This window comes from Lepidochelys kempii, chromosome 7 (genome assembly GCF_965140285.1).
Source record: "Lepidochelys kempii isolate rLepKem1 chromosome 7, rLepKem1.hap1, whole genome shotgun sequence".
NCBI classification, from domain to species: Eukaryota; Metazoa; Chordata; order Testudines; family Cheloniidae; genus Lepidochelys; species Lepidochelys kempii.
In genome coordinates, this window is record NC_136386.1 from 13,983,227 (window position 1) to 14,007,004 (window position 23,778).

The 23,778-nt window shown below is 41.5% G+C and overlaps 1 protein-coding gene across 7 annotated transcripts in view; it reads left to right on the top strand.

The window, feature by feature from the left end:
• Positions 1-12,163: 12,163 nt before the first annotated feature.
• The window catches only part of LOC140914094 (contactin-4), a 664,334-nt gene continuing 652,719 nt past the window's right edge, over positions 12,164-23,778 (top strand). For 2 of the 7 annotated variants that reach the window (XM_073351151.2, XM_073351150.2), the window contains exon 1: positions 12,424-12,608. The gene's annotated coding sequence lies outside the window, so the exon portion shown is untranslated. Of the gene's footprint in view, positions 12,294-12,415; positions 12,609-12,989; positions 13,596-23,778 lie in introns of those variants that run through there. The other 5 variants (XM_073351153.2, XM_073351159.1, XM_073351157.2 and 2 more) reach the window with 5 other exon arrangements.

Genomic DNA, 23,778 nt, shown 5'->3' on the forward strand with positions numbered 1-23,778 from the left:
CCCGCGACAATGTTTTAGCCCCATCAGGCATTGGGATCTCAACCCAGAATTCCAATGGGCAGCGGAGACTGCAGGAACTGTGGGATAGCTACCCACAGTGCAACACTCCGGAAGTCGACTCTAGCCTCAGTACTGTGGAAGCACTCCGCCGAGTTAATGCACTTAATGCACTTAGAGCATTTTCTGTGGGGACACACACACTCGAATATATAAAACTGATTTCTAAAAAACCAACTTCTATAAATTCGACCTTATTCCGTAGTGTAGACAAACCCTTTGTGTAGATGTTAGTGGCATATATACCACATAGAATGCAAACTAGCATGGTCTCATTGCTAAGGTAATGAACTGGAAGTACTGGGTTCTATTCCTGGCTCTTCCAATGATCTGTTGCTTTATAACTGGGACAAGACACTTAACCTCTCGGTGTCTGTGTTTTCCATGCCATCCTTTGTGGGCTGTGTCTATTTGAATCGTAAGCTCTTTGCGGCAGGGACCATCTCTTGCTATGTGTTTGAACAATTGGGCCCCGATTCTGATTTAGGTCTCTAGTAATTCAAATAATAAATAATTTTAAAAATAAATAAATCTGTCCCTCCCTTTAAGTCCCCATATAATTTCAGTATCTCAGGCATTGTGTACTGTGTTTCATAAGGATGCAGAAAAGATGCAAATATTTAAACACAAATTTGAATATAGTTTTCCAGACATTACATAATAGCTCCATTTACCTTTTTAATAAAAATTACAGTAACTCACATTACCATGTTATTCCTTATACTAACTAGTAGTAACATTAATTAAATAAAAGGTGAAACTGTGTAGATTTTAATGGCAACCACTATGTGTTTCATAGTATTGATACTGCAATATTTTGGACTACCATTGAGAAATATTTTTGTACTTCTATGCTAGTTTGTCTTTAGTAGTTTTGGCACATACAGTATATACTTTAGGCTTAATTTTTTACCATTAACAAATTTGACCCAGGGTGTTTAAAATTTTTTTTTTCATAGAATGTATACAATCAGAGACATTATTTTCAGAAAATGGCCTTAAATAGGAATGTTTATGGTCACTTATTGCTAACTGCCAAATATTAAAATATGTCTTTGTTAGCAAACCATTCCAGCACATCTGCAATGTATTATTTGAATGGTGTTACTGCTACATATCTCTAAAAGTATGCTGCAGAGTTGATTGGTAATAACTTGCTTATTAAATGTCCCTTATACCCCTTGGAAGACTGATGGGAGGAAAATGCATCTCTGATTTTTTCTTCTAACAGCTACGAATGGATTTGACTTTACCTTTAATATTGACATACTACTACACTTCAGCATCTAACTGTAACCTACCATTACCTGAATGAGGCTTATCGGTTATTCATAACCTGTAGAAGGATGTTTTCACCTACTACTTTATAATTTTCATTTTTTTCTCTCTTTGTGGTTTGTAATGGCCTCTAGAGAAACCTTTCAAATAAAATTTCTTTCATTTTTTGCTTAGCACAAATGTATTTTTCCCTCTGTTTTTGAGCTGAAATAAACATGTTTCTATTTCTGTCCTTTTTTATCTCTATATTGACAATAGACTTTCTTGCTCAAAATTGCCTCTGTGTCTGCTGGCCCTAGGGAAAGTCCAAGAGGTCTTACAGTTCAAGACTGTTCCCAATTCTGTAGGGATACATCACTCTTCCTAGCAGCTACGTAGGATGTGGTTTTACGTCACTAAGTCAATGGGAATTTTGCAGTTGACTTCAGTGGGAGCAAAATGAAGCCCACAATGTAAATGTTGGCTACTCACCTGTAAAATCACAGGGTCTACCTGTGACAGTGATCTATATCTGTGTGTGTGTGTGTGTGTGTAAGGTATGTAAATAGTTACGGTGCCAGCAGATGGTGCTCAAGAACAAGTAGCATAGTTTCTGGCTTCCTCTGTGCAGCTTTTTACATCAGCTCTTAACAAGGCCCAGTCCAATTGCCATGCTAATGGCAATTATTTTCATTGGAATAATATTGAAGGGACACAACATTATCATTTCAAGAGGTGAACAGTGGGGTATCTCAAGATTCCATGGTAGGGCCAGTGCTTAATGCCTCTATTAATGATCTGCAAAGGGAATGAGCAGTGAGGTAGTGAAATTTGAGGATAACACACAGCTATGCCGGTTATTCAAGTCTAGGGAGAACTGTGATGAAAATTCAGAGGGTTTTAGCCAGACTGGGTCAATGGGCAACAATCTGGTAAATGGAAGTTCAGTATTAATAAATGCAAAGCAGTTCATGTTGGAAGGAAACCTTTACAATTTTCTTGCACCTTACAGGATTCAGACTCTTTGTATCAACTCAAGTATGGGACCTGACTGTCATTGTGGACAGCTCTATTGCAGTTGTGGTCAAAAATGGAAGCAAGATGTAAGACAGTAGAAGGGAGGAGATGGAGAGTAATATAAAAAATATTGTAATGCAATTATGTAAATCAAGATAGTCTCTCCTGGAATACAGTGTGCAATACTTGTCACCTGATCTTAAAAAGGGTATTGTAGAGTTAAAGATAGTTTAGAGAAGAGTCCTATATAGTGATAGACTCAAGGAGCTTAATCTATTTAGCTTAACAAACAGAAAGTTAAGGGGTGACTTGATCACAGTCTAAAAGAACCTACTCGGTGAACAAATATTTGATAATGCTCTCTTCAATCTAGTAGACAAAGGTATAACAAGATCCAGTGGCTGGAAGGTGAAGCTAGACCAATTCAAACTGGAAATAAGAGGTAATTTTTTAACAGTGAGAGTGAGTAACCATTGGAACAATTCACCAAGGGTTGTGGTGGATTCTCCATCATTGGTGATTTTTAAAACAAGATTGGATCTTTTTAAAAGAAATATTCTAGTTCAAAAGGAATTATGTTGGCAGAGTTCTATGGCCTTTTTTTTTTTTTCCTAGGAGGTCAGACTGTTTCCTACTCAGAATGTTTCCTTCTGGCCTTGGAATCTATGAATGGGGACTAATGATTAGGGGCCATGCGAAAAAAAAACGTATATGAAGACAGATTGAAAAGATCAAGATTTTGTAATCTTAGGAGATGATAAGAGTCTACAAAATAATGAATAGTCTAGAAAAAGAAGATGGAGAAATTTTGTCCTTGTTTCATATAGAAGAACTAGGGGAAATTCAATGAAATTTAAAATATGGCAAATTAACTGATACAAGGCAATACTTTTTCACACAATATGTAATAAGTTCCACAATCTAATTGCCACAAAATGACACTGAGGCCAGGAACTTAGCAAGATACAAAAAAGGGATTGGACCCTTAAATGGATGATAACAATATCCAGAATTATAATAGTGTTAATATAAATTTTATAGTGATATTAATCCCGATGGTTTAGGACTTCAACCTCTCCATAACTAGTAAGAGTTAAGAGGTTTTTTTGCATTTTCCCCTGGAACATGCAATGCTGGCCACTATCAGAAGCTAGATAAGGGATTAGATGGACCACAAGTATGATCTAGTACGGCAAATCCTATGTCCTATGATTATCAACTCCCCTGTATCCTGACATCAGTTCTCCCTAACCAGTCATCCAGCACTCCATTGGCCTGAAGATCACATCTCCATGGCTGATCTCTCTTGGGAAGAGAAGCCATCCCTTCAGCCATACTCCTACAACTGGATCCACATGAGACCACACAGAGATTGATTGAAGTCAATGGAACACCAAAAGGCTAGAGGCATGTGGATCAGATTGCAGACTTAGAGCCTAGACATGGAATACTAATGAATTTCTGGTGCAGCACTTATGATGGAAAGTGACTTCAAGTACTTGGACATTTTAAACTTTTGCTGAAAAGGCAGCATGGCATTTTTGATGGATGGTTAAACAACCGTTTTTTCTTTCCTTCTCCAGTATCTACACCGTTTCCCCCCCCCCTTATCTGCCCATTTTTATTACCCACCCTCACTGTCTTTTTATCCCTGTACCAACATGCTTTCTGAATTTAACACAATGGCCACAGACAATGTTTTATTTTTCAGTGCGGTCCTGGATGTGCACAGTTAGTGCATGAAGTTGATTTCCATCAGTAGGCCCCACTAACCAATCTTTGGACAATCCATGACCACAGTCACCTGTGATAAGTGTTTCTTTAAATATATTAACAAAATATTTTGTTTTCCATTTAAAATGTTTACAAGTAGTAAAGTATTCCACTGGCACTAGACTGTATATTTTAATAAATAGCTGACTAATAGGTTTTATTATGCAATAATTTTGTATTTCTTCTTCACATGACATTTAGAAATGTCAAGACCTTATCATGCCAACACAGTCTGAATGTTGGGTGTGCCTGTGTTTAAACGTATTTGCTTCTGATTTACATTTTTCCACACATGTTTTAGAGTAACAGCCGTGTTAGTCTGTATTCGCAAAAAGAAAAGGAGTACTTCTGGCACCTTAGAGACGAACCAATTTATTTGAGCATAAGCTTTCATGAGCTACAACTCACTTCATCGGATGCAAGAATGAATGCATCCGATGAAGTGAGTTGTAGCTCACGAAAGCTTATGCTCAAATAAATTGGTTAGTCTCTAAGGTGCCACAAGTACTCCTTTTCTTTCCACACGTGTTTTATAATTCAAAACTTCCCTTTTGTGCTGAACTCAAATGACTGTTGAACTTTTCTTTTATTAACTGAAATAATGAGGTGCATAGTGTTAAAATGTAATCTGAAAAGTTCACAGCAGATAATAGTTTTCTATATAAATGTGGTTCTTTAAGTACTAAGATCTAGAGGTAGGTGTCATCTTAGAATCTTAAACACGATTAAAAATAATTTACGGCACTTGAACTGAGAAGCTGCAGGGTTTTCCTGTGCTGTTTTTTTTTTTAATGTGTTAATTTAGAAATTACAATTATAATGGTACCATTTATTTGCAAATTACATAATTTCTATTATAAAACTCCTAATTTCAGGATTTGGAAATTCAGTGATAAAATTTAGCTTTGGACTCAGACATGGTATACAGGCATTTTTGTTCAAAGGGCTGGGAGGACATTTGGATGTCTTGGAAGAATGCAACAAAAAAAAAAACAGGACTAGATTCAGATGCTGTGTTGCACATTTTAAGATTAAAAACAGTCTTTTGATTTTACAACTCTAGTTGAATAAAATCCTGAACTTCTTAATTAAGGCAAAATTGCCACTGACTTCCCTGGAAGTTTTGCTGAGGTAAAGAATGAAGAATCAGTAGTGGATTTAGGTGTCTTCCAAAAAATTGGATCTTGAAAAGTGAGTGCAATCTACATACTTTTATCCATGAACAGTGGGAACATAAATATGAACATCTCAAGGCCGTATGGAGATTCTAAGGATATTAAATGAATTGTTTGGTTTCCATCTGTGACAGATATGGCTGTTTTCTGCCATATCCTTGGGAGACTTGACTGAATTAAGTTTAAATATCTTTTGGGATTCATTGTATTAAATAAATGGTTTATATATTATTCTTGGCCAGGATTGTATCTAATCTTGCAGGGGGCAGATCTGACAAATGTGAGACCTGGGTATTCAATGGACTATAGTGAACAACATGCTCAACAATAATGGACTTTTGAAACAAAATGTTTAAGTGCTTTTCTTGGAGAATATGTAAGGGAAGGTGAATGCAAATTCCCTACCTTGGGCTAGGCAAAAAACCCAGCCCTTTGAAGCTACATACTGAGGAGTGAGGCATTGTCTGCTGATCATCATTACCTAAGGCCAAGATCAAAGGCCGAAACCATATAAAGGAAAGATTGAAATTTCCATGGTGGTTCTGATTCTGATTTGGAGAAAGTTATGAACAGGTAAACATGGGGAAAACCCAGTTGTGAGTTTTGAAGGACTGACAACTACCAGAACTTGAGCTAAGAGTTGGGATCTCTGGTAAGCTTTATAGCATGTGTGTAGGGGTCTTCTTGGCTTTTAATATATTTTCTTTGTAATGCTTTCACCTTAAGAATAAATATACTTGCTTATTAAGCTCAGTGTTGTAACTTGTAACTGTGGGCAATTAAAAGGTTCATAAAAAAAACAAAGTGCAGATGCTGGCCTTTCAGATGGTCTGGTTTGCTGGGGATATCACAGTGTAGGCAAAGAACTGTGCAGCCTAGAAAATCCCCAGTCTGGAGGGAAAGAGATCAAGACAGGTGATGGCTGAGGAGCTGGGAACCTAAAAAGGGTTCCCTCATGGGACCATGGAGGAAAAATACATGTGCTGTTGCCCTGAACTGTGAAACCATCCATCTCCTAATATATAAATGTCCACATTACATAAACCCTCCACCATAATTGGCATCTTTTTTTTTGGCCAGAGACCAGGGATTGAATCTATTTGGAGAAAGGAAAACTCCTTAGCTTCTAGAGATGGTTTCTGAAATAAGGGTCAAAGCACATTGGCAGAACACCAAGGTGCTTCTTCCATTCCATCCCTTTTCATTTATGGGACTTCAGCCTCCAGGACTTTCTATCCAGCACCTCTTCATCAGCCCTAAAATTACTTAAAACATTGACTAAAAGATTTATACTCCCAGGATTCAGTGTATCAGTGTCATAGTCTTTGAAAACATTACCATTTATGTTGTCACTTATCTGTGAACTCTAAAATATTTACACATTATGCTGCAGATAATTCTCCTGCAGAAGTTTGTTACGGTCTATTGCTTTTTAAATCTCCTTTGAAATGCATATTTGGAGTGTAATCTCTAAATGAGTGTGAATAATTATTTACATGAAAGGAGCTGCTATGGCCAGTATATGAGAATTGAAAATACATTTCCTTTTTTTAGAGCACTGTTAAGAAAACCCAAACACAGGATATTAACCTACATTGTACTAGGTAAGCAGAGTTGTAGAAAACTTGCTTTAAGAAACTGCAAATGAGCTAAAGCTTGAGCGTGTTTCAGGGTTTGTTACAAATGAAGAATTCACCCCTAGTCCATTGTAAGGTTTCTGAACCCAGAATTGGTTTCAAGCAAATCAGGGCTTTGTTTCAAACAAGAAATGAGGTAAAACCATGGGTTTGTGTGTGAAAATGCTGCTTTATCTGAGTTTTGCTTTGAGTTTTTTGGAATCATTTGAACCTGTGACTTAAAGTGAAACTCATGGATTAGAAGCACACACAAATCAAAACAGAAGAACATATCTGCACAAATCCCTGTTCACGCAACCACTGAGCTACAAGAAGTGCTAAAATTAAAAATCCCCTGAGCACCTAGCAAATACCCTTTGCCTACTAAAGATAGCCTTGGTATTTAATTAAAGGTCAAACCGAATTGTTCTGCAAACCTGGAGGATACTTTGAAGTAGTTACTTAAGACAGGGTTACCTAATGAAGGCTTCAATATACAAGTAAAAATCATTTTCAAGAGTGTCACAAGCGACAGGATAAAGAAGCCACTGCCAAGTGAAGTTGGGTGGTGGGTTCTGCAGCCTTAATCCTGTGGCTTCACCCCAGCCCTCAGATATCTTGTCCTGACATTCTGTCATAGAATAAACCTCTCCAGAGCCATGCAATGCAGGAGATGTACATCTCCACATGCACGGTCACAACAGGATGCACGATGAAACTGCCATGAGGAGGAGAGAACCGGATATGCAACATGGTACATATGTTTGCCAGACTCCGTAGGTCCTCGTTTATCATTTTATATCTGGACATGATAGAATGATTAAGGATTATTCCAGCTTTTACATTTTACTTAGATTGGCTTGCCAGCGTATGTTGCAACCTTTATGGTAATTAAACATAGGTTTGGTGTGTTTAATTACTATTATTATCACACTATGTACTGTTCTTGTTATGATGCTCTGAAACTGGTATTCTGATTGTCAATCATCTAGTACAATTACATAGCTTCTGAAGGTCGGTCTGTAAGGCACTGGCCAAAATGTCAGCCTTATTATTACAATTGATCTTAAAACAGTTTTGTAGCTGAATTTGTCATCCTGTCGATGAAATATTTTAGACTATTGTCTAAACAGAATGCATCTGAATTTTGAGCTAGGGCCTTTGATTTGTGACGACTTTTGTCCACCTTTAACTTTTTCATGAGTTTATTTAGAACAAAGCAGGTGGCCTTGTTAGTGATGGGTTATAAAATATGCACAGAAAATGTGCACGGGTGAAATGCTGTTTAAGCAAGTAATCTCTTTGCACAGATGTCCCAGGATTTACCTATTTCACATTATTTGCTTTTGCTCACCACCCAACTGAGGGGATGTGATGTATTTCACCAGTGTTTGCAAAGATGTTGCATGCTCAGCCGGGCTGTGGTGATGTATTCTACACATGTCCTTTCTGAAAAATTCGGAAGCATTTTCAGCGTTGATTTCCCTTAAGAGTTATTATACCCCACACAGATTGGCAGTGCAGTGCCACAATATCTGGATTTATGAGGCGACCTTGGAGACACAGGCACTCCCACGCTGAAAGCACTCGGAGCTAAACCTGAAATATATAATCTATATATATTGGATTACTGAGCACACGTTACCATTGTATAAATCAGAACGAGATTATGCAAATAATAAATAACATTTATGGAACATCTCATGAAATACAGTACTAGAATTCAATCATGTACTGGTCAAATGCATCTACCAGATCTGGCTGTCATCCAATCTCATTTCTGGAGTTGATTTCAGTGGAAGCAGGATTGTGTCCCTTTTAAATCCACTGTGGGAGGCTGATTAATTTGATTATCGGGTTTGGCGTCTGTCTATTTAGATTATCCTCATAGATGCTGAGCAATGGCCACTCCCATCCAAACCGTGGGGGATGCTGCTATTCAGCAGCTCTCAGGATTGGGCCCATAGCAGAGATTCGGCGGTGGGGGTGAGCTGTGTGATTCTTTCTTAGGTACTGGGGAACTCACACGTGCTAATGTTTTCCCTCCCACGCTGCCTTTTGCGGTATCCCAGACTGTGAAGTCTGAGGACTGCAATTTGTCTGAAAGAGCTTCCTTACTTTCTGACAGAAAACTGGTCAAGTTGTTGTTAGGATCCTCACTCTCCTAGCTGTTTGGGGAAAAGTCAATTGATTTGTTTTTAAAGTCAGGAGCTGTTCCAATAAGGAGGTGCTGATAAATGGCAATGAAACTGCAGAGCGGAAGCATGTGGCGTGCAGACCTAGGAACAGCAATAAATGCAAACCCAACCTGCACTAATGTTAATTGTCATTTGGTTTATATCAATGTGCAGATTATTAAGCCATAAAGCAAGGCAATGATCACAGAGGGCAGCACTGGAGATAATTAAATATAATCGGGGTTTCAGTTAATCCACCAAAACCCAGGAGATGCACAGTTAAGGTTAAACACCCTGTTTGCACTAATGACACTGCTTGCACAGTCATTAAGAACATGCACTGAACTTAGATTGCAACTCAGGTATAAAGGCAGGTCCCCTACAGCTTTAAACACAAATTTCCTTCCTTTTTATGTCTTGAAATAACTTTGAATCTCCAAGTAGCTGTTGGCTTACTTATTTGCATTGCAGTAACAGCTAGAGGCTCTAATCAGGATTGATATCTTTATGGTATCAGATGACAGGACCTACACACAGGGAGAGACAGTCTTGCTCCAAAGAGCTAAATGTAGATAGAAAAGAGGGGCAAAGGGCAATGTAGAGGGATATACCATATCTGCAAAACAATCACAGTGATGGAAAACACCATGTATGTTCCACTCTTCTTGTCTGAGTTGATTTTTCTTGGGATTCTTTTTAAGCATGTGACGAGGGGTCAGGTTGGGGTGACGAAGAAGGAATGCAGGTAGGGATGGATTCATGGGAGTAAGGGAATGGGAAGGACAAAAGAAGAGGACAAGGGAGATTGAAGGTGACTGGAAGTAACGGGGAAGAAAGGCTGGTTGGAGGCACGGAGGGCAAAGGCAGTGAGGCTGGGAGCAGAGCAAATAGCCAGTAGGTAAAATAGAAAACCACATCCAGAGTTGTAATTTACGAAGTCAGTCTGATGACATCACTAATGTTCACAGGTGTAAAGCAGCAGGATGCTTTTTGGGGTTCATTCTCTGCTCCTTCTGAAGGGGATTGCTTCTAGCTCTTGAGGCTTGCTTAGACTGCAAGAGCTGCGGCTTATACTTCCACTGAGCCCAAGAGGGTGCGGGACGTGGGCTGCATGGGCAGAGCTGGTTGAAAAAAAATTGACACTCTTTCTATCAAAATGGCCATTTTGAGTGTTTCATAGAAATGTATCTGTTCCAACAAAAAAATTCATTGGGAAGGGCTTCTCCTATCCAGGGTGCAATTTCTCAAGACAGACACATACAGAGAAGAGGAAGAAGCCATAGCCTGGCAGTTTCGGCACTGAATCAAGCAGAACAGGGACTTCAACCTGAGTCTCCCACTTCCCAGCCAAATGCCCTAATCACCAGGCTATTGGTTATTCTTGTGCCTGTTGCTCTCTCTCACTTTCTCTTGTTTTCCCATTAAAATTTTTGAAATATCTCATTTTTGTTCCTATGTAGGAAAAAAAAAACAATTTTCAAAATGGAATTGTTGTCTTCTGCCCCCCCCTATGCCTAAGGCCTGGTGGCCAGGCATGTGCTCTCATGGTCATTAGGTCTTGGGAGGGAGTGCAGGTGGGGGAAGGAGAGACAGTTGGCCTCACCCCTTCCTCCTTCCCCCAGCCAGTAGTACTGCTGGTCATTTCCTTTTGGATAAACTTTAGGGTTTTTCAAGGTATATCTTATCTGAATAGAATCCAGGGCTTTTTTTTTCCCCCATCATCAAAAGAAAAAAATTCTTAATGTTCTGAAATGAAGCCTCTGAGTAAAAGTAAATACAGAAATAAAGTTTTGTTTTGTTCTTAATTAGGGTGGGAACATAGACTTGGAAGAACTTGATTTTTATTTTTTTTAAATTTTTCGGGCTACTATATGTTCATTTTAAGCAGTTTTAAAAGATTTTTATCTAGTTAAATGTTCACAGTAGTGCAAAATTGTGGGGTTTAAGTATTTTTTTTAAATTTTAATTGATATAAATGTTCACAGTTGTGGGAAATTAAGGGTGTGCGTGCCAGGCAATCATTATTTTAATAGCAATAAACATTAAAAGTTAAAGCTTTGTAATCATTATAACACAAATTATCAACATCACACATCAAAATGTACAAAGTAAATATTTTAAGTCAAACTCTCATAAGTTCTGAAGCTGCATTTTTCTTATTTTGCCTATCTGTAAATAGCACTTGTTAGCCATGGAAATATTTTTTTTGTCCCTTTGTGTATGGTGAAATTGACTGATGAAAATCTGAACCCATCCAACCCTAAACTTAGTCCAGTGGATTGGACATCAGCCTGGGGGCCCGGAGCACAGGTGTGTCTATTCCTAGCTCTGCCGCTGAGCTGCTGTGACTTTGGCTGTATGTCTGCACCGCAAAAACAAACCCTGCCACAGCCAGTCTCAGAACTTGGGTCTATAGTTCTCAATATAGCCCTGTATATGCTCTGGCTCTCATCCCTTAACCGGGCCAGGGATGGGTTTAAGAGTTCCAGCCCAAGCACATACAGCTACGTGGCTATTTTTAAAGTAAGCCACAGTCTGTAGACCCAGGCCTCCAAGTCTTGTTGTTGGGGGTTTTGTTTGTTTGTTTGCTGTGTAGACGTACCCAGGTCACTTCCTCTCTCTAGTCCTCTTTCTCCTCTTTGTCTGCTGCGTTTAGACGGTAAGCTCTTTCGGGCAGCAGCCAGCAGCCCCGAGTCCTGATCTGGGTTGCGCCCCCAGATGCTACTGTCACGTCAATAATAATCAGTGAGCTGTGAAACCTTTCAGAGTAACAGCCGTGTTAGTCTGTATTCGCAAAAAGAAAAGGAGGACTTGGGGCACCTTAGAGATTAACCAATTTGTTTGAGCATAAGCTTTCGTGAGCTACAGCATCCGATGAAGTGAGCTGTAGCTCACGAAAGCTTATGCTCAAATAAATTGGTTAGTCTCTAAGATGCCCCAAGTCCTCCTTTTCTTTCTGTGAAACCTTGAAAGCCTTTTCTCTGCAAGGAGAGAGTGGAATGACTCCTTCTGCCGCAAAGTTGTAAACCCTGCAAGCAGTTGTAATGGCAACAGGGCCAGAAAGTGCGCTGGAGCCAAGCAAATCTGCCTCCCTCCCGTCAGGTGCACGTTGACATGCCCAGGGAGGAATCCCAGCCGAGAGCCCTTGCACCGTTCCCCCCACGGACGGCCCTGGAGCGGAGGAAGAGGAGGAAAGGGGTTAATGGAGGAGCCGCTTGTAGGTAGCGCACACGCCTGCTCTTTAATTCTCTTCTCTCCTCCACCCCCCCACGCGGGCGGCCAAGGCTCAGGGTTTGGAGGGTGGGGTTTGCTCAGCGCTCCCAAATCTCTGACGTTCAATGTTACGGCCAAAGGCGGCTCGGTTTAACAACATACCTCCGGGCTGCACGGCAACGCGGGGAGGTAGCGCTCGGGCAAAGGACGCTCGGCTCTTCAGCGGCACAGAGCCGAGGTGTCTCGGAGCCGCCGGGGCCGGGGCCGGGGCTGGGGGGCAGGAATCCGACTGCGGCTCGCAGCCTGCCAGAGCCCGCTCTAAGGTAAGCCCGGGACTGGAGCAGGGATGCCGGCGAAGCTGGGGGTTCAAGGCGCCGCTGGTTGCACAGGCTGGGGGAGCTGCTCCGGGGAGTCGCCGAGAAGGGGGAGGGCGGTGTAAAAAGGCAGGCCGGCGGGGGCGTGCAGAGGGACCCGAGCGCTGGCTGCGATGGGCAGCGGCTGCCTTGCCCGCTCGCGGAGCGCAGCTCCCGGGGCCGGGCTGGGGCGTCCCGCTGGGGCCGGGCGCGCTCCGCAGACGCGGGGCTCTCCGCGGGCGCGTCGATTGCCCCCGGTTGGCGGAGGCGGCTCTAGCCCGCGCTCGTTGCAAGCGGGGCGGGGGGCGGGAAGTAAGTTTGGTAGTTGTCGGACGCGCGGCTTCCTCCGCCCGGCCGGGGCTCGCCCGGGTGAAAACGGCCCCAGCCCACGTCGTGTAGGATAGTAGTGCCCGCAGCTGCCCGCGGCCAGGCACCTCTCCCCGGGCACTTATGCTGGACGCCAACGGTCAGGGCGATTTCCCCCTGACCCAGCTAGGGGACGTTTTGGTTTTTATTATTATGTTTGCGCACGAACAGGTTTGTTATGGGAGGGCAGCGAGGGGACCTGCCAGGGTTTGATCCTGCGGTTTCACGGCAGGGAGGCAACAGCACGCGGGGTTCTGGAGTTGTGTATTCGCAACGGGGCTTGTGAAATAGACCAAGGGGCCCCTTCCCGGTTGTCTCGTCCGTATCCTCCATCTCCCCAGCCCGACCCTACGCGGAGGGCTTACCCGGAGAAGTCAAGATTTTCCGATCAACTTTGCTAGATAGCGGCTATCTTTGCAATACAGCCAAGACGGCAGGTCCCCATTTCCCCTCAGTCGATGCGATAAGAGACAGCGGAGCAGCGTGGTGGACCGCGGCGAAACAGACACTCGGATGATCAACCCCGAAGGGAATTGCCTTAGTGCTTCCTAACGCTTCAGGGCTTGGGACAGCACGTTGTTCGTCTCTAAGGTGCCCCAAGTACTCCTCTTCTTTTTTCGCTGTTAATTTATCTCCCTTGAAGCAACAAAAAGACAGACAGACGCGCTAGATCCCTGACATGCCGCAGCAGCGCTGAGCAAACCCGCTTAGGGACAGGAGCCGGGTGCAAGTTAATGTTTCGCAGAAAGCCAGGCTCTCTTCTCTGTTCTTCGCAAGTGCGAAGCCAAATGCATGACAAAGATCGATCAAGCCGGTGTCCTTGGGAGATTTTTAGATACAGAGGGCAGCTATCCGAGCAATAGGAGGTGTACGAGGGGGGGTGGAGGGACCTGCTATTTAGCTGTCTAGTGGAAACCTATGCATAACTTTTGCTTGTTGCAAACGAGGGTTTCTTGATGTTTAGGGGTTCAGGCTGCTCTTGCTTTCCAAGAGCTGATGTTAGCTTTCCGTGTTATGAGCAACATAATGCAGTGTGTTGTTTTATTTATCCCAGACAAGAGTGACTTGCTCTCTAACCTACAAATTAGACGACGTTGCTTGCATAACAAGTGGAATTAGTTGGTATCTTACATGCTAATTGTAGATCACCTTTTCCTGCAGAAATCTGCTTTCACTTATTCTAAGAGATAAAGGGAGGCTTGGGGTCTGCGGCAATGTATCTGGGGTTTTTTCTTAGTGGCTAAAAGAGGGTAAAATATTAAAGAGCTAGATGCCACAAGTATTCATATAAAATTATTTCCTCTCAATCTTTTTTTTCTTTTTGTATCTGTGCTCATTTTAAAAGTATCTATCCTTGATTTGGTTCATGATCTTTATGCTAACAGATAAGTTACTGGAGTTGTATGCAGTAGAAGTTGATGCAGGCTTCATATTAACACTCTCACATTATTTTTGAAATCCTTTATTAAATAGTTATTGGGGGGGGGGTTCTCTTAAAAAAACAAACAAAACCTGTTTCCCCTACTGGGGATGCCACAGGGCATAAGATCAGAGCATGTTTAACCAGGCTAGTTTGCCATCTGAAATAATCCATTCATTTCTCTAGCTATCAGTATGTCTTTCCAGCATATCTTTCTATATTTAGATGTCGAACTCAAAACCAACAGTAAAATCTGGTGCTGGATTCAGGGGGAGGAGGGGTTCAGGGGAGAAATATTCCCGATGCTTCTGCTACTTCACTCTGCAGGCAACTTTTTGTCTTCTTTCTGGGCTCATCAGAGCTTTTGTGTCCTTGCTTTGCATTTGGCAGTTACTGAATCTGCCTAAATAGCGTCTAAATAATTCCTTAAAGTCCCCCACCCCTTAAGTGTCTACCATAACTACTTATTTTATGCGGATAACCCCCCCCCCCCCCCCCGTACTTCCTCATTTACAGGTATGTAGGCAGCTAATTTCCCCAAAACTCCTGATTCCTCTTAGGCAATGGCTTCCAGTAGCGAGTGCACTAGTTTATTGGTTTCATCTTCACAGCGACTGTGTGCACACCAAAAGCAAACTAAGGGCACGATCCAAACACCACTGAAGTCAATCGGAAAGACTTCCATTGACTTCAGTAGGCTTTGGATCAGGTCCTAAGTGAACCGTTGGCAGGATGAATTCTAAATTTGTGGGAATTTGTAAATAATTGTGCATGTGCTTAGGTTGTTTGAAGATCATGCTTAAGTATTGCATAGTGAAATCAGACACAAAATGCCTAAATTTCTTGAAGAACAGTTTGATTTGACTGTATTCAGACCAGCTGGGATGATTAGAACTGAAGAATTTGGAAATCTCTTGCAGTTTAACTTCAGAGCTCTGTTCTAGCCTCTTTCATTTTCCTGATGTTTGAGCTTTTCTTGGATCCCTGAATGTATCTGTTTTAGATGTGAATGGTAGGCGGTGAAAGAGCTTCTCCTGAACTAGAGGAAGTACAGGGAGCTTTGCTTTAGCATAGGGAAATTTAATGGTAAAATGACACTGAGTTCGTTTAACCATGAACTTGCATGAAAAATCTAGTCATGTGCTATTGATATTTGGAATTCTCTACTGGAATTGTGCAGCCATTCGGTGCCTACAAATGTTGTGATGTGGCACCAGTTACAACTGGCGGCCTCTAGTCCTCTTTCCCGTGACTTGAAGGAAGGGTGTTTGACTCATATCTTTTAGTAATAACTCAGGACATCACTCTTTATGATGGGTAGTCTTTGAGATTTCCACCATCCTTTGCTGTGACTGGCTTATTTGTATTTGTAGTCCCTCTATTGGTTTTCTGAATGCTGATGTTTTACTGTCAGCTGAGAATCACTTGTGCTGGAGTCAGAAATAATAGCACTGCAAGCCACAAAACAAGTGGTGTTGCTGAGTTCAAACAACTCGCAGAGTGAGTGTGTGACCTCCATGACACATACGCCTCTCAGTCACCTGGAAGCAAGAACCTCTATTAGTTCCTGAACCGGAGTCTCCTAGGTGGATACAAATGTTTGCTGTTGATCTTCAGGATTACTTTTCAGTCTTTTTTTTACACTTATGACACTGTTGGGTTAAAATTCCTATATTTTATTTTTTAAGAAGCAGACAGATTTCCTTATCTGTGTTATTAGTAACACCTGTGATATTAAAAAAACAAAACTCATTTCTACCATAAACATAATGCTGTTAATGTTTTTTTCATTATTTTCAGCTGCATCCGTTTTACATGCCATTGTAGCTGTGTTCATGTTCTGGGTCCATTTAGCTATCTTGATCTTGATGTAAACTCCTAGTGGAAGACATGGCACAGGGAGTTTTCACCTCAGTGTAACTAGTTGAAGTCAAGACTATGCCCCCACCCTGCTGGAGTTCACATCTACTAGCTATATTGAGGGGAAAAACTATCTGTGCCATGTAGGAGCATCTATTGAGATATATCTCAATGTAAGTACATATAGGCATATCCCTACACTAGCATCATGCTGCAAAGTTTGGGTTTCAGACACTGCTGGAGAATATTATTTCTTTAAAAATAAAATATTTTAATTAGAATAATAGAATCAAGGAAATGTAGGGCTGGAAGGGATCTTAGGAGGTGATCTAGGCCAGCCCGCTGTGCTGAGGCAAGAACAAGTAAAAATAATTGAAATTAAGAATAATCATTGTCCTATTTCTGATGATTATGGATTTTGTAAAGTCTGGCTTTCTTACCACATCTATACTAACCTGATAGTGTCCCTTTAAATATTGTTTCTAACTCACTTTCATGTTAGCTGTGATCTGCTACTTACAGCTATACACTAGGGTGGTGGTAATTTTGAGAAGTGTTTGGGGAACCAGATGTGAATTTTCCTTCAAACACAGGAATTGTATACTGTTGGATGCTGCATGAGTGATGTCCAGCTCTGGTGCAAAGGTAATCACAAACACAGAAAAGTAACATGAATCACGGGAAATACACAGATGTCAGCTTTAAAACTCTAAACCAGCCAAAATATGAGTTGTACACATTCTTATTGTCATCTGTTACGATAGTTACTCAGATATAAATATGAATGTTGTGATGCTAGTGATTCATTCTTTTGATTATTCATTAGATAAATACCTAATGATGACTCCTAACAAATTTAATGAGTTACATGGCAGTATATAATCATGTTCCATTCCCTTAATAATGCACCTCCTGCCCCCTCTAAAAAAAAATAATTGGGGATTGTGATGAGGTGTTCACCCCACACCAGTCTTGAAAGGGTTAAGGTAGGCTAGATGGGCCAATTAACAGCATAGGCTGCACCTGGAGGGAAGCCAGGGCTCAGTAATACTTAATTAAGGATGAAGCTAAGCTGGGCAGGAGCAGGTGGGGATTCAATAAAGCTAAGAAGCTGAGAACAGAAGGGAAGTTGCTGGGGAGAGTAGTCTGCAGTCACTCCCTGACAGAAGAGAGGTTTGATGGTGATTACAGGGTCTGGCAAGAAGCCACAGGGAGTGGAGGAAGCTCAGATGTAAGAAAGAAGACTGCCTGGAATGGTAGAGGGACAGCTTGTTCAGAGAGGTATTTGCAGACCCCAGAACACAGGGACTGTAGGGACCTGGCCAGATGGTCAAGTCACAGAGAGTCCTGGAGGGCGAAATTGAAACAACAGGCTGAGTGACTGGTGGAAGAGGCGTCCAATCTTTGGCAAGCTAATCCCCAGATGAGCCACAAGGAAGTGCACCTGTGGTGAGTAGCAAACCTTGTTACAAGGATATATAAACCTCAGATGCCAATGTTAGGATATGCAAGTTTCACATTTCCTTGCAGAACCTGGACAATATTTCACACATGAGGCAATGGTTGCAAGATGGTCTATGCTGTACTGAGGAAGTAATTTTGTTCTTTCCTACTCCCTTGACCTAAGCACTATTTTTTTAAAATCTTAATCTGAGGAACAAAAACCTATTTTAATCTGATACCAACAAAATAAAGGCAGGGATTTTAGAATTGTTGGGTCACATTACTGAAATGGTGGACTTTGTTATCAACTGATTCAAAATCTGTTAAACATTTAATCTAATGATTTAATAATTATGTGCATGATGGATAGGTAGTGTACTACCCGCCTGGTCAAAATGAGCAGGCTCTGGCCCTAATAATATAGATTGGGATTTTGTAAGGAGCCTAATGCACCAACCCCCCCCCCCAAACATCACAGTGTAGGTATAATTACTTGAAGGCTTTAAGTAGCATAAGATCATCACATTGCTACTCCATTTAAAGAAAAATTGGCTAATTTATTCTTAGCAATTATGGCCTATTTTCTTGAATACCTAATCTTTTAAGATCAATGTCTCAAAGGTAAATCAAATGATTGCATTAAATAGCTTGAAGGGGTAAGAACTTGGTCTTACAAAATTCATTGTTCTGTTAATTCTTCCATAAAGTCCCAGTGAGCCACAAGCTGAGACTAGTACTAGATAAAATTTCATTAAGAGCACAAGTTTTGGGGTAAAAGAAAGTTTTGTTTTCTTCTTTTTTTTAATGAATACAGTGGCTTCTATATCTCCATAATTATATTGTCAAAAACAAACAAAGTGATACTTAACAAGCAAGCAAAGCAAATATTCAGGGAGAATCCATTCAAATGTAATTTTTAGTTTAATTAAAGGTTAACACAAGAGTTGAGAAAAATAAACACTCTTAAGTAATGACTTCATAGTTACCATAAATACGCTCAGTTGAAATGAACCTTTTGTAGTAGAGCTCAATAAATAGAATGATACATTATGAATCCACATCAAACAGGTGTATGTTAAGGACCAAAAGATGACTATTACTTAATACACTATACTGTACCATGTTTTTCTCTATTCACCCTTTTCCCTTCCTCTCACTAGCCAGATCTGTTCCCCTTCTGACCTGACCCCCTGCCCACCTCAGAGAATTGGCCTTTTTCCACATTTTACTCCAGGAGTTCTAGAATGTATCCTATGATTGAAGCCAGAGCATCCAAGATTTGAGGACAGTACCCAGGAAAGTAGAGATTGTCCTATGTGATTCCACAAGGGGCCAAGTCAAGCTAGCAAGGCCTCTGATGGGCAGAATAGATGTTATGCTGGAGAAGAGGTGTTCTTATTAAAATTGATTCAAACCTTCATTTGAGTTTGATGGCTGGTCTAGAAGGTTTAGGCCAATTCTACTTTATTAGTAACTCAAAGTTCATTTGCTCATCTGTGATAGGGTAGTCCACCATAGAGGGCAGTAGCTTCCAGTGGTCAGCCCACTCCACCACCTGACTTGAATCTTTAAGGCTTGAGAAGTGTCCAAAAGATACATGTAGAGACTGAGTCCTGGGAATGAATGGAGCTCAGAGAAAGAATCAGGCTACTATCCCTTAAAGGGACTCAAATCCTGCAGAGCATGCAGGGAAGGGAAAGGCTCCCCTCTAACCCAACCACCTGGGAAGAGGTTGGAAGAAGAGGAGCTGTATAAAGGCTGCTCCTCCCTCACAGCAGGGTGATGCTGACAACAGAAGGCTGGCTTGCTGTACCCTCCAGAGTGGACCGCTAATTAGGCAGGGCATTCAGTGGAGGGGAGCTGGCACAAGGCCTCGCAACTGAGTAACCAAAGGCAAGAGGACTGAGAGGCACACTCCCAGCTCCAGGGAGATGGCTGAGAGGAACGTCTATTCAAAGGCGAGAGCTACTGACTGCTTTAAGGCAAGGCACAAAACTGCTAGTAGTACGGTCCATCCACTGAGAGAAATGGAGACTGGCTTGTAGGTGACACCTCCTGAGCTAGTCCCAAGAGAAGCTGTGAGGAACCACAGAGTATGTCTACACTGCAATTAAATGCCCACAGCTGGCTTATATCAGCTGAATCTGGGGCTCAGTCTGTGGAACTGTAAAGTTGCAGTTTAGATACTCGGGCTTGGGCTGGACCCTCTTCCCCACCCCACGGGATCCCGGAGCCTCATCCAGGCACTAGGGAGGTGAGAGATTTGATGACATCACCCTTAAATCATATACAGTACAAGGTAATTGTAGGCTTGAGACAATATATGCCATGGCATTTTATATAAATCCAGTTAAATATTTTATATAAATATTTCCCATTTAAACCTGATATGCATAAGGCTTAACAAGTAATTTTAGTCTTAAATTAGAGGACTAAGATAATGAGCAAACAGTAAAGTTTATTTTGTTTCTAATAGAAAAAATTTGCATTACAAATGGTAATTAAACCTTCATGTACTGAGTGGCAGTAATATACAAGGGTTTTTTAAACCAAACTTTAATATCCGTCTTATTAAACACTTCTTATGTAAGTGATCACAGGGTATTATTGCCAATACTTACAAATAACATCAAAACTAGACAGTTGTTCACATTTCCAATATATGCTTCTAATAATATATGGGCGTAAAGACTTAAATAGCTATCTGTGAAAGTCCATAGAGCTTCTGAGTGTATGTTGCATGCATGTTTTTTTTTCATGATCTACTTAGTTCATTGTTCTGTTCTCCAGTCTTTTATTATCTATAGCTTGAAAAAAAAAGTTTGACCAGGTGCCTTTCCCAACTTGGTCTGCGAGTGCAGCCCTCACTTTAGAGTCCAAACTCTCCTCCTAGAGTTTGGCTTTTATTAATAATCAACAGTATGATAAAGTTCAGTTCAAGCTGTGTTTAGCTGTTGCCCTTCAAATGTGCTCAGCCCATTGCCTTGATCTTCATTCTCCAGATAGTCACTCCCACCTCCATTATACCCAGGTTAGATGGTGACTCGCTACTCCAGTGAGTCAACAAAACTTGCAAATGATGCCAAGAGGGTTATTGTCTGCAATGTATCTCGGCATTTGATTAATGTGATTAAATACTTAGGCCAAATTCTGAGCTGATTTAAACCTAATGCACTCCCACTCCACTTAGTTACAACTTCTCTGGACATAACACTGTAAATCAGGGCAAGATGTGGCCTCTTAAATTTCTATTACTTTTAAGGTGAATTTACTCCTCCTGAAAAGTGAGTCTAATATCTCTGAAATGAAATCTTCTATCTAGCCACAGGACAGGCATAACAGAGTCATTGGGAAAAGCCATGTTGCTTCATTGCTGTCCTGGAGTGAATATCAGTAGGGTTCAGAAGTTATTTCTGTTTTCAAGCCTCTTAAAACCTCGGCTTTTTTGTGGGACAATCAAGGATGTAAATTTTGCTCGGGTGGAAGCTTGTCCACTCGGCACTGGAGTGAGACCACCACTGAACCCCTGTCATCAAATAATGTTTTATCACTACTAGACTGTTCCGGTGAATGGGGATGAACGCTCTTTATTCCAGTCTTTTGAAATGAACTCCTGAACGACACAGAACTCCTGGTTTATAAAAGAGTTGCTTGTTTAGCATCCGAGCAGAACACTTGCCTAAGATGGTTTTAGTCTTGTGAATGACTTCTTCTATTTAATTGTACGTGTATTGTTGTTCAGCTAGGAGATATCTAATGCCCTCTGCTGTGCATGTATGGCTAGAAGTAGAAATCATCATGCACTGCAGGAGGAAAAAATATATTTCGAATAGCATCAACTCTTGGCACCATATGAAACAGGATTTCAAACCAGCCCTTGATATATGCATGTCAATAGGATTTTTGTAGATATAGCAGATTGGTAATTTGTGCATGTAAATTATTTTGAATTACAATATTTTTCATTATTCTGAACATATTTCAAATCATTATATAAATATGTTTTTAATCCAAAAGAACCTTTGCAATATTGTTCAGTGTTTGCAATTAACTGGAAGCAGCTTGTCAGGTTTTTTTTTTTTCTTGAATCATGTCACTACCTTCATTTTCAAAACACGTGTCCAATTCAGTGGGCAGTTACTTTTGCATGTAATCTCCGTTTGCACACACACAGTTACCCCTATTCCACTAGATGGTGACAGCCACTGCATAATTATGGCATCATCTAGTCATTGGCAACTGGATTTGAGGCCATCTTTAGTGTGGTTATTTTACAAATCATCCAGCTTTCGTGGGATTGCGCACATAGCAGGCAGTGCCCAGACTTGGATACCAAATTTAGTATCTATCATGGCATGCACAGTGCTCCAAGGAATCCATGAGCCACTGGGTACACACACAAGTTTCTCTTTAGGGCAAGGTGCTAGGGGGAGAAACATTTTTTTGAGAAAAAGGACCTGAGTGGAAAGTAATACCATGTAAAGCAAATAGCATCCTCCTGTTGACCAGCAAATAACACAGACAATTCAGCTTTTCCAACACGCTGGCTGACTGTTTCCCCCATATTCTTGAAGCCTTGGAAGCAGACTTGTCTGCATGGGCTCAGCCAAAAACTCATGGCTAATTTACATATACATGCAAACTGTCTGCAAATTTGCATTTAATCCCTAACGGTGTATGTCACTACCCAACTCCTCCACCAGAATCCTTAACTTTCCCCAATATCTATCAGCTACCCACACACACATCCTTCCCTTTGCTCACATTCAATCAATTTCCCTATCAATTCTCTGTCAACCCACAAATCCACTCTCCTCCTTCATTACCCTTCAGTTCTCTGCCCCTGGTTGCCCCTCACCATTATCCTCCATTACTCATGACCTCCTGGGTGTTGAGCTAGTCTTCCCAACAGCAGACACGCCTGTAGTGGTATGACTGATGGCTTAGATTTCCTCACACTGCCCCTGCCTTTGCTAGCTGTTCAGCATTCCTCTCTTTGCTCCTCCATAACTTCTTTTGGGTCTCATTGAGAGGGAAATGGGGGAGAACTCAGAGCAGGCAAAGAGGAAGTATTAGATACTAGCCCAGCCCACTCTTGAAGCTGGCAAAAAAAAAACAAAAACAACATGGAAGTATCAATGAGTCAGATGGGGCCTAGAAGTTGAGCAGGCCTGCTGTCAAGGTCACCCTAGCAGTCTTGCTAGAACACGAACGAACAGCTAACAGTTCCCAGAACTTGTTCTCTGGACCAAATGTGAGAACCCATATGAAATGGTGACAGCAAGCTGGGTGCTTGTTATGAGTGCACATTCCTACACAGGGATCCTGTTCTGAAATGCTTAGTACTGAGTCCTGGATAGAACATAGTGCTAGTACCCAGGCTCTGAACCTACCTTACTCACTAGCTAACTAGTTGTAGAGGCATCTCCTCCTGGGCGCTCACAAATACACCTGTAGCGTATGTAAGGGCCAGCCAAGTATTTCAGAAATCGACACAGGCATGGGAATACACTGTTCAATTCACAGGAGGCAGGTCACATCAGCTCTCCACAGGAGTTAAAGTGGCACCCAGTGTCCAAGCCATGGATCTCCCTCAGCAGACCAGGAGAAAGGTCTGTGGACTGGAACAACACATCTGTGCAAGGTCTATTGGGCAGTTTGTGGTGGAGGCTTCATAGACTCTTCCCTTCCCTCAGTGTTGGCTGGAAGGTCCGTAAGATAAAGCAAGGGGCTGCAGAGATTTCTCTGTCTCTCTCTAAACTCTCCTTTTTCCCCCCCGTTCTCTCCAAAACCTATTCTTTTGTGGTCTCCCTTTTAAAAAAAGTTTTGCTCATCCTTTCCACGCTCAGCTTCTTTACCTGGAAAATGGGGAAGAGTGATGTGTCACAAAAGCAGATATTTCCACTTGCAGTGGGCATTCTGTACTGGTATCCAGGACTTCTCAGTTAAGTACCTGCTATGAACGGATGTTTCTTGCAGGAGTAAACGACACCATAAGAGGAGCCTCACAGAAATACATCCAACTTTTTCAAGCAATTACTCTCCATTTCT